The following is a 14,812-nucleotide window of genomic DNA, read 5'->3' as shown; positions in this document are numbered from 1 at the left end:
CAAACTCATAACCCTGAGATCAAGAGCTGTTTGCTCCACCAATTGAGCCAGCCAGGTGCCGCAGAAGTGGAAATTCTGATGGGTCTTTTTAATGTTTTAAAGAAGGCTCCTAGGGGTGCCTGGGTGGCTCAGTGGGTTAAGCATCTGACTCTTGATTTCAGCTCAGGTCCTGATCTCAGGGTTGTGAGACGGGCCCCGAGTCAGGCTCCACGGTCAGCAGGGAGTCTGCTGGAGATTCTCTCTCTCCTTCTGCCCCTCCCCCACCCCCGCTTGCACTCCCCCCCCATAAATAAATCTTTAAAGAAGGCTCCTAAAATTATAGTCTAAGTATCTATTGATCGAAAGAAATATATGCCAAAAGTATAATTTAAACTTAGATAATTATATATTTTACCCATTTCAGCAGCATCTGCATATTGTTGAAAACATCTTCATTTAGTCTTATTTAAATATTGAACAAACACTTAGCAAATATCAACAATGTCTTGTCAGATAAAGTTTCTAACTTCATGGAGTTTATACTAAAGGACAGAAATAACAAAGAAAAAATAAGATTATCTGAGATAATGACAAGTACCCTGAGGAAAATCAAACAGGGTAATATGATCGGGATTGGGAGAAGATTGTTTGAGATGGATGTTCAGGGGAGCCCTCTCTGAATAGCTGACCTTTAAGCTGGGACATGAGTGACAAGGAACCAACTAAATTATCATCTGCCTACAGCCAAGACATGGTAAACATACACATGAATTTAAGTGCCCTACAGTCCCCACATTGGGAACCATTGTCATAAGGGAAAGACTGAGGTCAGCTCTGGCTTCAAACTTTGTCCTTAGCTTGCTCAGTCCAGGCCATATGAGCCTGAAACATGCCTTTCCTGGCTCTAACCCATAGGCTTCAGTTTTCTGTCAGCAAAATGGGGCCAAGAGGCCAGATTCTAGGGTGCTATAAGGGTTAATTGATACTTATAACATTCTTTAAGATGTTTAGATGAAAAACCTAGGGCTGTATAGAGAGTTATTAGAACCTCCCAAGCCCCAGGGAAAATCTCTCTCTATCAGTAATGTAGGTCTTCTGTTCTCCAGTCTGTAGATGTGGGACAATGTCTTTCAAACTTTTGAGGGTATTAGGATCAAATATTGTCATAATGGGAATTCTTGGACTCTTGGCCTGAGGTTCTGATTTTCTCTGAGGTTCTGGGTTATCTTCTTAGTTCTGTGTTCTCCTGTCCCCTTGTCCAGTGCCTCATGCTTCCCAACACTCTAGAATTTTGTCTTTGCAAATGGACCTGAGTATGCACTTGTCCATATATACTATGGTCGGAGACAACTTTGGTCATTTTTCCTAAGAGCAACCCAGAGCAGAGACTGGAGAAGGCAGGAATATGTCTGTATCTACTTTTCAAATGCAGACTGATGTTAGGAAGAGGATTTTTTTTTTAAAGATTTTTTATTTATTTATTTGACAGAGAGAGAGAGACAGCCAGAGAGAGAGGGAACACAAGCAGGGGAGTGGGAGAGGAAGAAGTAGGCTCCCAGCAGAGGAGCCCAATGCGGGGCTCAATCCCAGGACTCTGGGATCACACCCTGAGCCGAAGGCAGACGCTTAACAACTGAGCCACCCAGGCACCCCTAGGAAGAGGATTTAAGGGAAAACTTTGAACAAAAGAAGGGAGAACTGCTGACTGGTAGAAAATGAGAGAAGAAGGTGAGTACAAGGAAAGTAATCCTGGTGTGAGGGTCAGTTCATTGCTTCTTACCACTTTTCCTGGTGCTGAATCTCACTATAGGGGCTGTCCAAGGTTTGACTGATCAATTTATTCATTCATTCAACAGATAAATACGTATTAAATGTCTATTACATGCCAAGCAGTGTAGTCTATTATATTCCTATGTGTAGGAATTCACTGTGAAATAAGACAAGATCTCTGCTTTCCTGAAGTTTCCACTCTAGTAGGGGGAAATGGAAAAATAAATAAATAAATAAATAAATAAATAAATAAATAAATAAATAAAATGATATAAATATGACTATTTCAGACAGTGATAAGTGCAATAATACAGCATCATGCAACAAAGAGGGAGGGTTTGGTAGGTGACTACCTTAGACTGGGGGTTAATACTTCTGTGAGAAGATAACATTTGAGCAGAGACCTGAATGACAAGAAGTCAGCCTTGGGAATAGGGGAGAGGGAGTGGAAGGAAAGCATTTTTGGCCAAGGGATTATCAGTGCAAAGGCCCTCAGGCAGGAAGGACTTCAGAATGTTTAAGTAGGCCCATATAGCTAGAGTGGAAGAGTGAGGGAAAGAACACTGTAAGATGAGGTTGGAAAAGATGAGGATCAGAACGGTAGGCTACATAATGAACACCTCAGAAGAGGCAGTGTGGATGAGGCCTTGTCCCCTGGGGTAAGAATAGTAGGGGCCATCCTAGAGTAGCCAAAACAATCTTGAAAATGAAGATCCAAGTTGTAGGACTCACAGTCTCTGATTTCAAAACTTACTTCTAAGCTATTATAATCAAGACAGTGTGGTACTTGCATTCAGAAATACATACAGGACTGACAGTCTAGGAACACACACTCACACTTATGGTCAATAGATTATTTGATGAGAGTGCCAGGACAATTCAATGGTGAAGAATAGTCTTTTCAACAAATGATTCTGGGAAAACTCGGTATCTTCATGCAAAGGAATGAAGTTGGACCCCTACTTCATATCGCATACAAAAATTAACTCAAAATGCATCAAAAACCTCAATGTAAGAGCCAAACCATCCCTTCTTAGAAGAAAACAGGTGTTAATCCTCATGACCTTGTATTTGGCAATAGTTTCTTAGATATCATACCAAAACACAAGGAACAAAGTAAAAAAATAAATTAGACCTCATCAAAAATTTAAAACTTCTGTCCTCCAAATGGCACTATCTACAAAGAAAAAGACAACCTGCAGAATGGGAGAAAATACATGTAATCATATATCTGATAAGGGACTTGTATCTAGAATATATTAAGAACTCTTACAATTCAATAATAAGAAAGTGTACCTGGGTGGCTCAGTCAGTTAAGCATCCAACTCTTGATTTCAGCTGCGGTCATTATCTCAGGGTCATGATTTCAGGGTTGTGAGAACAAGACCCACGTGGAGCCCTGTGTCAAACCTGTGTGGAGCTCCATGCTCAGCATGGAGTCTGCTTAAGATTGTCTCTCCCGGGGCCCCTGGATGGCTCAGTTGTTAAGTGTCTGCCTTCGGCTCAGGGCATGATCCCAGGGTCCTGGGATCAAGCCGCACATCGGGCTCTCTGCTCTGCTGGGAGCCTGCTTCTTCCTCTCCCACTCCCCCTGCTTGTGTTCCCTCTCTCGCTGGCTGTGTCTCTCTCTGTCAAATAAATAAATAAAATTTAAAAAAAAAAGATTGTCTCTCCCTCTCCCTCTGCCCTTCCCCCACTTGCTCGCGCGCTCTCTCTAAATAAATAGATCTTTTTTTTTTTAAGATTTTATTTATTTATTTGACAGAGAGAGAGGCAGCGAGAGAGGGAACACAAGCAGGGGGAGTGGGAATGGGAGAAGCAGGCTTCCCACTGAGCAGGGAGTCCGACTCGATCCCAGAATGCTGGGACCATGACCTGAGCCGAAGGCAGACGCCCAACAACTGAGCCACCCAGGCACCCTAAATAGATCTTTAAAAAAAAACGAAGACAGGGGTCCTGGGTGGCTCAGTCAGTTAAGGGTCTGCCTTCGGCTCAGGTCATGATCCCAGGGCCCTGGGATTGAGTCCTGCATGGAGCTCCCTGCTCAGTGGGGAGCCTGCTTCTCCCTCTCTCTCTGCCATTCCCCCACTTGTGCTCTCAGGCTCTCTCTATCTCTCTGTCAAATAAATAAATAAAGTCTTTTAAAAAATAAGACAAATAACTCTATTTTTAAAATATTATTTATTTATTTGAGAGAGAGAGAAAGAGAGGAGCAGAGGGAGAGGGACAAGCAGACCCTGTGCTGGCATGGAACCTAACTTGGGGCTCTATCCAATGACCTTAAGATCACAACCCTGGCCAAAACCAAGAGCTGGCTACTCAACTGAGGCACCCAGGTACCTCCAAATAACTCAATTTAAAAATAGACAAGACAAGGGGTGTCTGGCTGGCTCAGTCGGTGGAGCACGTGACTCTTGATCTCAGGGTCATGAGTTTGAGTCCCCTGTTAGTGCAGAGCTTACTGTAAAAAAAAAAAGTGGGGGATTCAAATAGACCTTTATCTAAAGAATATATATTAATGGGAGGCACCTGGCTGGCTCAGTTGGAGGAGTCAGCAACTCTTGATCTTGTGGTCATGAGTTTGAGTCCAACGTTGGGTGTAGAGATTACTTAAAAATAAATAAATAAACTTAAAAAATAAAGATGACATATTAAATGGACAATAAGCCATGAAAAGATATTCAACATCACTAGCCATCAAGAAAACACATATCAAAACCACAATGAGATACCATTCACACTCATTAGGATGGCTTTAAATAATAAGTACAGGTAAGGATGCAGAAAAGTTGGAACCCTCACACATCACTGGGGGGAATGTAAAATGACATAGCAACCCTGAAAACAGTTTGTGTTCTTTTTTTTTTTTAACAGTTTGTGTTCTTAAAAAGTTAAATATAGAATCATCATATGATCCAGCAATTCCACTCCTAGGTATATGCCCCAAAGAACTGAAAGCAGGGACGCAAACAGATACCTTAACACCAATATTGATAGCAGCATTATTCACAATAGTCAAAAGGTGCAAACAACTCAGATGACTCAACAACCCAAAGTTCTGGATAAACAAAATATATTATATCCATACAGTAGAATATTATTCAGCAATAAAATGGAATGAAACACTGATACATGCTACAACATTGATGAACTTTGAAAACATCATTCTATGTGAAGAAGCTAGTCACAAAGGACCACATATTGTATGATTCCATTATGTGAACTATCCAGAATGGACAAATCTATAAAGACAGAAATTAGACTTCTGGTTGCCAAAGGCTTGGGGACCTGCGGGCGGGGGTGTTGAGAGATAATGGCTAAGGAGTATAGGATTTCTTTCTAGGGCTGATGAAAATATTCCAAATAGATATGATGGTTGTACAACTCTGCGAATATAATAAAAGCCACTGAATTGTACTGTTTGGGTAAACTGTGTGGTCTGTGAATCATATTTCAATAAATCTATTTAAAAAATAAAAACATTGGTAGGGGCTAGAGCTTGGTATCTAAGTAGCAGGGTCACAGCAGGGAGGTCAAAAACCTCTAGGGCCTCCATGACCAAAGGAATTACCACTGCTGGGCAAGAACTGAGGGAATTCTCCAACACCAACTCCAGGAACCTAACAGCTAAGTGAACCCAAGGGAAGAACCACAGTCTTGGGAGGGTTCTCCAGGTTGTTTTCAGAAACATGTTTGTTCATCTCCTGTGAATATATCCATGTCCAAAGGGGATAATGTATAGTGATGCAAACTAGACTGTGTTCCCTTTCCAGATCCTCTTTTCTTTCTTTTCTTTTCTTTTTTCTTTCTTTCTTCTTTCTTTCTTTCTTTCTTTCTTTCCTCCTTTTTTTTCTTTTTCTTTTCTTTCTTTCTTTCTTTCTTTCTTTCTTTCTTTCCTCCTTTTTTTCTTTTTCTTTTCTTTCTTTCTTTCTTTCTTTCTTTCTTTCTTTCTTTCTTTCTTTCTTTCTTTTCTTTTTTAACTTGACAGAGAGAGAGAGAGAGCACAAGGAGGGGGAGCAAGGGAGAGAGAAGCAGGCTCTTCACCAAGCAGGGAGCCCGACATGGGGCTCGATCCCAGGACCCTGAACCGAAGGCAGATGTCCAACTGACTGAGCCACCCAGGTGCCCCTCCTCTGCTCTTTTCAATGAGAATACATTTATGACAGAGTCCTTAGCTCCAGCCTGACCTATCTTTTGTTTATTAATAACCACAGGATCACAGAGCTGGAAGATCATCTCATCTTAAAGATGCAGAAACTCAGGGTCCAGAGAAGGAGAATTACCTGCTTGATCACATAGCCAGTAAATGGCGTAGAGGGGACTCAAGTCAAGGTATAATGCCTTACCCCTAAATTCCCCCTCCTAGTGACTAAATCCCTAATGACTCAGTAATAGGCTAAAGATGGACAGGGCTCAGGCCAAGGGAAGGGGATGGATGGCAGGAGAGAAAGGGAAAGGTGGAGGTGTATGTGGAAGGGGAATATGATGTATGTGGCAAAGTAGTAGCTGTTACTATGTTGGTTTACGTTTTTTTCTCTTTAAGTTTGATTTCTTTCTTGTTGGCCTATTCTAATTGCCCATATGGGACTGTGGCCTAGAAGAATTATTGGTTCTTAAAAGTCATTGAAGACTTTAGGCCATTTTAAGAAATGGGCCAGAACAGGAGGAAAGAAATACAAGTATCACTGCTCTAGTTGTCCCTGGCTCCTCCCAGTTCCTGCTATTGAGCCCAAGCGGACCAGCTGTGGCCCCTTATAGCGTGTCCTTACCATTTAACTTCACAGTTTCTAAATAAACTCCTTAATAGCTGGGAAGTTCCCTCCCTCTTCCCTGACCTTTCTAGTCTCTCTCTTTACCCTGAGCAACTGCCAAGTCTTGTCTGGAGAATTAGGGAGAAAGAGGGAAAGGAGTACCTTTTCCCTTTCATAGATTCACACCAGAGATGCTCAGAGCATAGTTCAGAGCTCTTGCTTCCAAACTTTGACTGCTGGGTTAAAGATGAGAGTTGGCTGAGTAATGAAAGACTGAAAACCCAGCAAAGTTTTTGTAGGTCTGTTGCATTAAAATCCACTGGTCTACCTTTGCAAGTTCTTTTATTTATGCATGGTTTTATAACATCATGCATTGGTCATTTGGGACATACAGGTTCACTGAGTTATGCAGCTCTTGCAAATACTGACACATTTTATTATATGATGTCAAAAATACATTTGGCAATATCATCACCTATCTCAACTAAAAGTTCTTAGGTTTGGGGAACTGTTAACCAATGACAGTGGGTGCAATTTTCCAAAAATCCTCATTTTTGCCCCAAAGCTTGAATTTTATATTTGGAAACAAATACTGTTAGCTGTTTTCCTTCAAGTGGCAGAGTCCAGAAAATGTCTGCCAAATACACACATCTGAATTACCAAAATCTATGTCAGTCACACTTTCAAGTAAAAATGATATTCCATGAAAAAATGGTTAGTTCAACTTCCAACAAAAATAGTTGCATGAATGTTTTTCCTTGAGACAACCAATGTTCAGCAGAAGTGCTCTATGTATACTTTCCATTTCCTCACATAGAATATTAAAAATAAATGTACTCAAAGGTTGAGATTTAATGAATAAAATTAATCTTTACTGCATCATTAGGACAGTTTTATTTTTTAAAAACTTTTTAAACTTTTTATTTATTTTTGAGAGAGAGAGCATGTGCGCACAAGCAGGGGGAGGGGCAGAGGGAGAAGCAGACTCCTCACTGAGCAGGGAGCCAGATCTGGGACTTGATCCCAGGACCCTGGGATCATGACTTGAGCCGAAGGGAGACACTTGACCAACTGAGCCACCCATGAGCCCATTATTAGGACATTTTTTAAAAAGATTTTATTTATTTATTTCAGGGACAGAGAGGGAACATGAGTGGGGGTAAGGAGCGAGGGACAAGCAGATTCTGTGCTGAGTGTGGAGCCCTATGTGGGGTTTGATCCCAGGACCCTGAGATCACGACCCCAGAAATCAAGAGTGTGATGCTCAACTGACTGAGCCACCCAGGCGCCCCCATTAAGGACATTTTTTAAAAGATTTTATTTATTTATTTTATAGAGAAAGGAGAGAGAGAGAGAGAGAGAGAGCACATAGGAGCCAAGGGAGGGGCAGAAGGAGAGAGAGAAAAGCACATTCCCCTCTGAGACCTGAGCCCTAAGCCAGCTGGATCCCATGACTCCGAGATCAGGACCTGAGCCAAAAATCAAGGGTTGGAAGCTCAACTGACTGAGCAACCCTGGTACCCCTTAAGTGAAACTTTTCTATTACTTCTCTGTTGAGAGCTTAGCACTTGATTTGCAGAACTGTGTGAGAAATCCGTCTCCCACTTTTCACATGTACAACTTTTTTTTTTTAAGTAGGCTCCATGCCCAGTGTGGAGCCCAATGAGGGGCTTGAACTCAGGACCTTGAGATCAAGATCTGGGTGGAGATCAATATTCAGATGCCTAACCAACTGAGCCACACAGCTGCCCCTATAGGTCCGATTTTTGCAACAGCATTTGCTCACTTGGTGTCTCTTTGTCATATTTTGGTAATTCTTGCAATATTTCAAACTTTTTCATTATTATATTTGTTACAGTGATCAATGATCAGTGATTTTTGATGTTGCTATTGTAATTGTTTTGGGGTGCCATGCATGAACTGTGTCCACATAGGGCAAACTTAATAAACTGTGTGTTCTGACTTGTTCACCTACCACCTGTTCCCCCATCTCTCTCTCCCTCTCCTCGGGCCTCCCTAATCCCTGAGACACAACAATACTGACGTTAGGCCGATTAATAACCCTAGAGAGGCCTCTAAGTGTTCAAATGAAAGGAAAAATGGCATGTCTCTCACTTTAAATCAAAAGCTAGAAATGATTAAGCTTAGCGAGGAAGGCATGTTTAAAATCAAGGTAGGCAAAGTAAATTGAAAGCCTTCTGTAAACAATTCACATTCTAGATGCCATTAAGAATGTTTGAGATTTAAACTACTAACATTAATAGGAGTTTGGAAAAAGTTGATTCCAACCCTCACGGATGACTTTGAAGGGCTCTAGACTTTGGTGGAAGAAATAACTATAGATGTGATGGCAATAGCAAGAGGAATAGAGTTAGAAGTGGAGCCTGAAGATGTGACTGAATTGCTACAATTTCATGGTAAAACTTAAACGGATGAGAACTTGCTTCTTACGGATGAGCAAAGAAAGCAGTTTCTTAAGATGGAATCTACTCCTGGGGCACCTGGGTGGCTCAGTTGGTTAAGCATCTGCCTTTGGCTCAGGTCATGATCTCAGGGTCCTGCGATGGAGCCCTGAGTCCAGCTCCCTGCTCATCAGGGAGGCTGCTTCTCCTTCTGCCACCCCCCCGCCCGCCCCGCTCGTGGTCTCTCTCTCTCTCTCTCTCACTCAGATAAATAGATAAAATCTTAAAAAAAAAAAAAGACAATCTACTCCCAATGAAGATATTGTGAAGATTGTTGCAATGACAATAAAGGATTAAGAATATTATATAAACACAGTTGATAAAGCAGCAGCAGGGTTTGAAAGGGCTGACTCCAGTTTTTGTTTTTGTTTTTTAAGATTTTGTTTTTAAGTAATCTCTCCACCCAACATGGGGCTAGAACTCACAAGAGTCTCATGCTCTACCGAGCCAGCCAGGCACCCCTGGACTGACTTCAATTTTGAAAGAAGCTCTACTGTGGGTAAAAGGCTGTCAGACAGCATTACATGCTACAGAAAAATCGTTCATGAAAAGAAGAGTCCTTTAATGAGGCAAACTTCATTGTCTTATTTTAAGAAATGGCCACAGCTACCCCAATCTTCAGCAACCACCACCCTGATCAGTCAGGAGACATCAATATTGAGGCAAGACCCTCCATCAGCAAAAAGATGATGACCTGCTAAAAGCTCAGATGATGGTTAGCATTTCATAGTTGCACCACCACTTATTTAACCACTTATTGATGGACAAGCAAGGTTTCAGTGAACACCTTCACACACATATTTTTGAACTCATGTGTGTCTCTGTGCCAATTCCCCCAGAATTGGAAGTAGATTTTGCTAGATCAAAAGGTGAATGCATTTAAAAAATTGAAGGCAACTCCAGACCGATTTCTCTAAAGATTTTATCAATTTACACTCCTGCTAATGGCCTATGAGAGTACAACAAGGAACTTGTGAGAATAATTGTTGGGAATGAGATATTGGGCTCTGAATAGTGGTCTCACCAGTGTTTTTGAGGGTTTTAAAATATTTTTGAGTCCTTCAGTTACTCTCTAGGAATTCTAATATTTATATGAAATCCCTAGTACACAGAACAGTATTGCTGCTTTCTTTGGATTCTCTATTATGGCTCAATCTTGGTGAAAAACCTTGACAGCTTATGGGCAGAGGCATTGGGACAAACCTCCCAGAGGCCACTGACAGGCTTGCCCATTTCTCAGACTTTTGTCCTACATAACTCTTGTAATGGTGAAGCAATCCTCTTCAAATGACAAATCTTTTTCATCTACTAGATATATGCTGGTGAAGTCCAACCCTGATTGCTTTTTTTTTTCTTCCTTGTCTCTAGTGGTGCCAACGCCAGGGTTTAAGAGGTCCTTCTAGGTGAAAAGTTTCAGAGTAGAGTCTTGACCACAATTTTTCTTGTAGCTTCTGTGAGCTTATACCAGATTTGTGTTTCAACTGGACTGTCTATAGGTGTCCTCTTGGAGCCACAGCAAACACCATGTCACTTCCTTGGGGAAGAACATCTGGGAGGTGGCACTGTTACCTGCCCTGCAGGTGAACGCCAGGCTGCGTCTCTTGGTTTATAGGTCTGCCTTGATGAGCAAGGGCTGTGGTAAACAAAGTTGAGTTCAAACACTCCACAAGAGTCTCTAAGAACAGACCTCAGAGTGACTCAGTTCTCACTTATAAGCCAAAATTGCTCTTTGAGTTGGAATCCTGGGCTTGTTCTCTTCTCACTTTGGTAAGCAATGATGTACTTCTGATTCTTACAGGAAACATCAGAGGGTGATGGATGGAAACATCACCTTAGAGATTTTTGCAGGAGGTATTGACCCTAATGCCCAGTCCTCCAGTTTCTTCCTTATTAAAGAGTAGTAGGAGACCTAGAAGACTCCTTAAGGGTCCTTCTGATTCAAAAGTACTCATTCACTATGAACCAGACCCCCTGGAAGATAAGCTGAGTCCTGCTGTGGGGTTTTCTATCTAACTGTTCTCTCAACAGGAAAGTGCTCAGAAAATGAGATTCTAAACTTTCACCAGTCCTGGGACCTTCTAGAGTCTGTGGCAGAATGCCCTGGTACCTTCCAAGGAGAGCTCTAGAGAAGGTAGGTGTGGCTGCCCCAGCTGCGAGGCGCCCCCTCATATTTGTCATTTTGACGTACAGAAATACGCTATTCATTGTAGTGTATTGAGAATATTATATATCTTTTTTAAATGACTTTATTTTTTATTTAATATAATGTGAACTTCATTTTTAATGACTGTAGAGTCCAATTATATAAGAGTTAGCCATTTTCCTGTTACATATTTAAGTTGTATTGATTTTTTTTTACATAATATTTTTGTTCCCATGTCTGATTAACTTTTTTTTAGATTTTTTTTTAAAGATTTTATTTATTTATTTGACAGAGATAGAGACAGCCAGCGAGAGAGGGAACACAAGCAGGGGGAGTGGGAGAGGAAGAAGCAGGCTCATAGCAGAGGAGCCTGATGTGGGGCTCGATCCCATAACACCAGGATCACGCCCTGAGCCGAAGGCAGATGCTCAACCGCTGTGCCACCCAGGCGCCCCTAGATTTTTTTTTAAAAAGTCATTTCTACACCTAATGTGGGGCTTGAACTCACAACCCTGAGATCCAAGAGTTGCATGCCTCAACAACTGAGCCGGTCAGGCATCCCAACTCTTTTTTTTTTTTTTTAATATTTCTTTATTTCAGAGAAAGAGCACAAGCAGGAGGGGCAGAGGGAGAGAGAGAATCTCAAGCAGACTCCATGTTGAGTGTGGAGCCCCCTGGTAGGGCTTGATCCCATGACCATGAGATCATGACCTGAGCCAAAACTAGGAGCTGGATCCTCAACCAACTGAACCACCCAGGTGTTGGCACCCCAACTCTTAAACATAAATTCCTAGAAGTCCAAAGATAAGCATTTTATTTATTTATTTATTTATTTATTTATTTATTTATTTATAAAGGATTTTATTTATTTATTTGTGAGAGAGAGAGAGAGAGAGAGAGGGAGAGAGAGGGAGCGTATGAGCAGGGGTAGGGGCAGAGGAGAGGGAAAAACACTTCCTGCTGAGCAGGGAGCCCGATGCGGGGTCCATCCCAGGACCCTGGGATCATGACCCGAGCCAAAGGCAGATGCTTAACTGACTGAGCCACCCAGGCACCCCCCCAAAGGAATAAGCATTTTAAAAAATAAACTTTCACAAGACAGTAGATCTTAAAAGTTCCCAACGCAAGAAGAAAAATGTGTAACTATGTGAGGTAATGTATGTTAATTAAACTTACTGGGGCAATCATTTTGAATATACATGTATATCAAATCAAACTTAAGGTTGTACACTTTAAATTAATACAATGTTATAGATAAATTATATTTCAACAAAACTGAAAAAATAAAAATAAAACAATTTAAATTTTAGAATAGATTTAGATTTAAACTTTTTTGGGAGGGGTGGAGGGAGAGAGAATCTTAAGCAGGCTCCATGCTCAGCATGGAGCCCAACACAGGGCTGGATCTCACAACCCTGAGATCATGATCTGAGCTGAAATCAAGAGTCGGATGCTTAACAGACTGAGCTACCCAGGTGCCCCACAGAATAGTTTTAGATTTAAAGAAAAGTTGGGAAGTTAGCACTGTTTCCACACAGCCCATATCCAATTTCCTCTATTACTAATATCTTACATTAGCATGGTACATGCGTCATCATTAATAAACCAACATTGACATATTATTAGCCAACTGATACATTATTACTAACTAAGATCCATACTTTATTCAAATTTACTTCATGTTTACCTCATGTCCTTTTTCCGTTCCAGTATTCCATCCAGGATACCATATTACATTTCATAATCATGCCTCCTTAGGCTCCTCTTGACTGTGACAGTTTCTCAGACTTTTCCAGCGTGTAATATCAAGGGTATACACTATCAATATGAGTTATGACTGTTGATGTTAATCCTGATAACCTGGCTGAGGTAGTGTTTGTCAGGTTTCTCCATTATCAAGTTACTCTTCCCCCTCCCCTTTCCATATTTTACTCTTTGGAAGGATATCACTATGCACTACCCAAACTTAAGGAGAGGGGACTTCACCTCCTTAAGGGCAGGATTTCTACACAAATTTGAAATTCTTTTTTTTTTTTTAAGATTTTATTTATTTATTTGACAGAGAGAGACAGTGAGAGGGAACACAAGCAAGGAGAGTGTGAGAGGGAGAAGAAGGCTTCCCACCGAGCAGGGAACCTGATGCAGGTCTCGATCCCAGGACCCTGGGATCATGACCTGAGCCGAAGGCAGAGGCTTAATGGCTGAGCCACCCAGGTGCCCCCAAATTTAAATCCTTCTGCTTGGAAGACTTACCTATTTTCCCTATTATTTATTTATTTATTTATTTATTTATTTATTTATTTATTCAAACATTTATTTATACCCATATAGATTCAAGGATATTTATTTTATACTTTGGGCCATAATTCAATACTATTTATTTGCTCAAATTATTCCAGCTTTGGCCATTGGGAGCTCTTTCAGTTAGCTCCTATTATCTCTCTCAGGTGTCCTCATTAGTGTGTGTGTGTGTGTGTGTGTGTGTGTGTGTGTGTGTGTGTGTATCTATGTGTGTGCCTGTGTGTATGTGTGTGCATGCATGCATATTTACTATTTTCTTACTTTCTGGCACTCTAAGATGCTCCAGGTTCATCCTGTATATTTCCTGCCCCAATTCTAGACTCAGCCATTTCTCCAAGGAGCCATAGCTCCTTTTGGAGAATGTTATTAAAAACCAAGACATGGGTGCAAGGTATGCATGTTGCTACTGGAATGTCATTTCTAGGTCTAGTATCACATAGAATTTTACCAGTCTGAAAAGTCCCTGTGCTTCATCTATTCAACCCTTCCCCCACTCCAACCCCTGGCAGTCATTGATCTGTCTACCATCTCCACAGTTTTGCTTTTTCCAGAATGTCACACATAAATAGAATTATACAGTAGAATCATACAGTAGCCTTTTCAGACTGGCTTCCTTTACTTAGCAATATGCACTTAAAATTCATCTATGTCTTTGCATGGCTTGGTAGCTCATTCTTTTTCATTACTGAATAGTAGTCCATTGTATGGTGATAACACATTTGTTTTCTTATTTACTTTTTGAAGGAGACCTTGGTTGCTTCCATGTTTTGGTGATTATGAATAAAGCTGCTATGAACAATCACATACAGAGTTTTATGTGGCTATGTTTTCCACTCAGTGGGTAAATACCTAGGAGTGCAACTGTAGCTTGTATGGTAAGACAATGTTTAGCTTTGTAAGAAACTTCCAAACTCTCTTCCAAAGTGGTTGTACCACACAAGCAGTGAGTGAGTTCTTGTTGCTTTCCACTCTCACCAGCAATGGCTATTGCCAGTTACTGGGATTTTAGCCATTCTAGTACATGGAAATAAAAACTTAAAGAAAGGATTTTTTTAGTCAACTCTATGCCCAAGGTGGGGTGCAAACTTAACAACCCTGAGATCAAGAGTCACATGCTCAACAGAGTGAGCCAGCCAGACTCCCTTAAAGAGAGGATCTTGACCCACAATGCCACCTTTCTCCTCAGATATTTTGTATCAATTTTTCTGGAGTAACTTTTGTTCCTATACTCCTTGTTCCCTACATTTAATCAGGTACCAAGTCATGCAGATTCTTTATGAGTGCAGACAGTAAATTTTACTCCCATCTGTTAGTCACTCCTCTGATCTGGCTTCATTACCTCACACCTGGACTGAGCGCAACAGCACGACTGCTTATTTCCCAGAATCTAGTATGTCCTTGTTCTA

The 14,812-nt window shown here is 41.1% G+C and overlaps 1 long non-coding RNA gene across 1 annotated transcript in view; it reads right to left on the bottom strand.

Moving 5' to 3' along the window:
• The window catches only part of LOC123790276 (uncharacterized), a 46,728-nt gene that overhangs the window by 25,135 nt on the left and 6,781 nt on the right, over positions 1-14,812 (bottom strand). The window lies entirely within an intron of this gene.

Source organism: Ursus americanus, chromosome 5 (assembly GCF_024610735.1).
Source record: "Ursus americanus isolate L20-20 chromosome 5, mUrsAme1.1.p, whole genome shotgun sequence".
In the NCBI taxonomy this organism is placed as follows: Eukaryota; Metazoa; Chordata; class Mammalia; order Carnivora; family Ursidae; genus Ursus; species Ursus americanus.
This window is presented reverse-complemented; position numbering and strand designations above follow the sequence as displayed.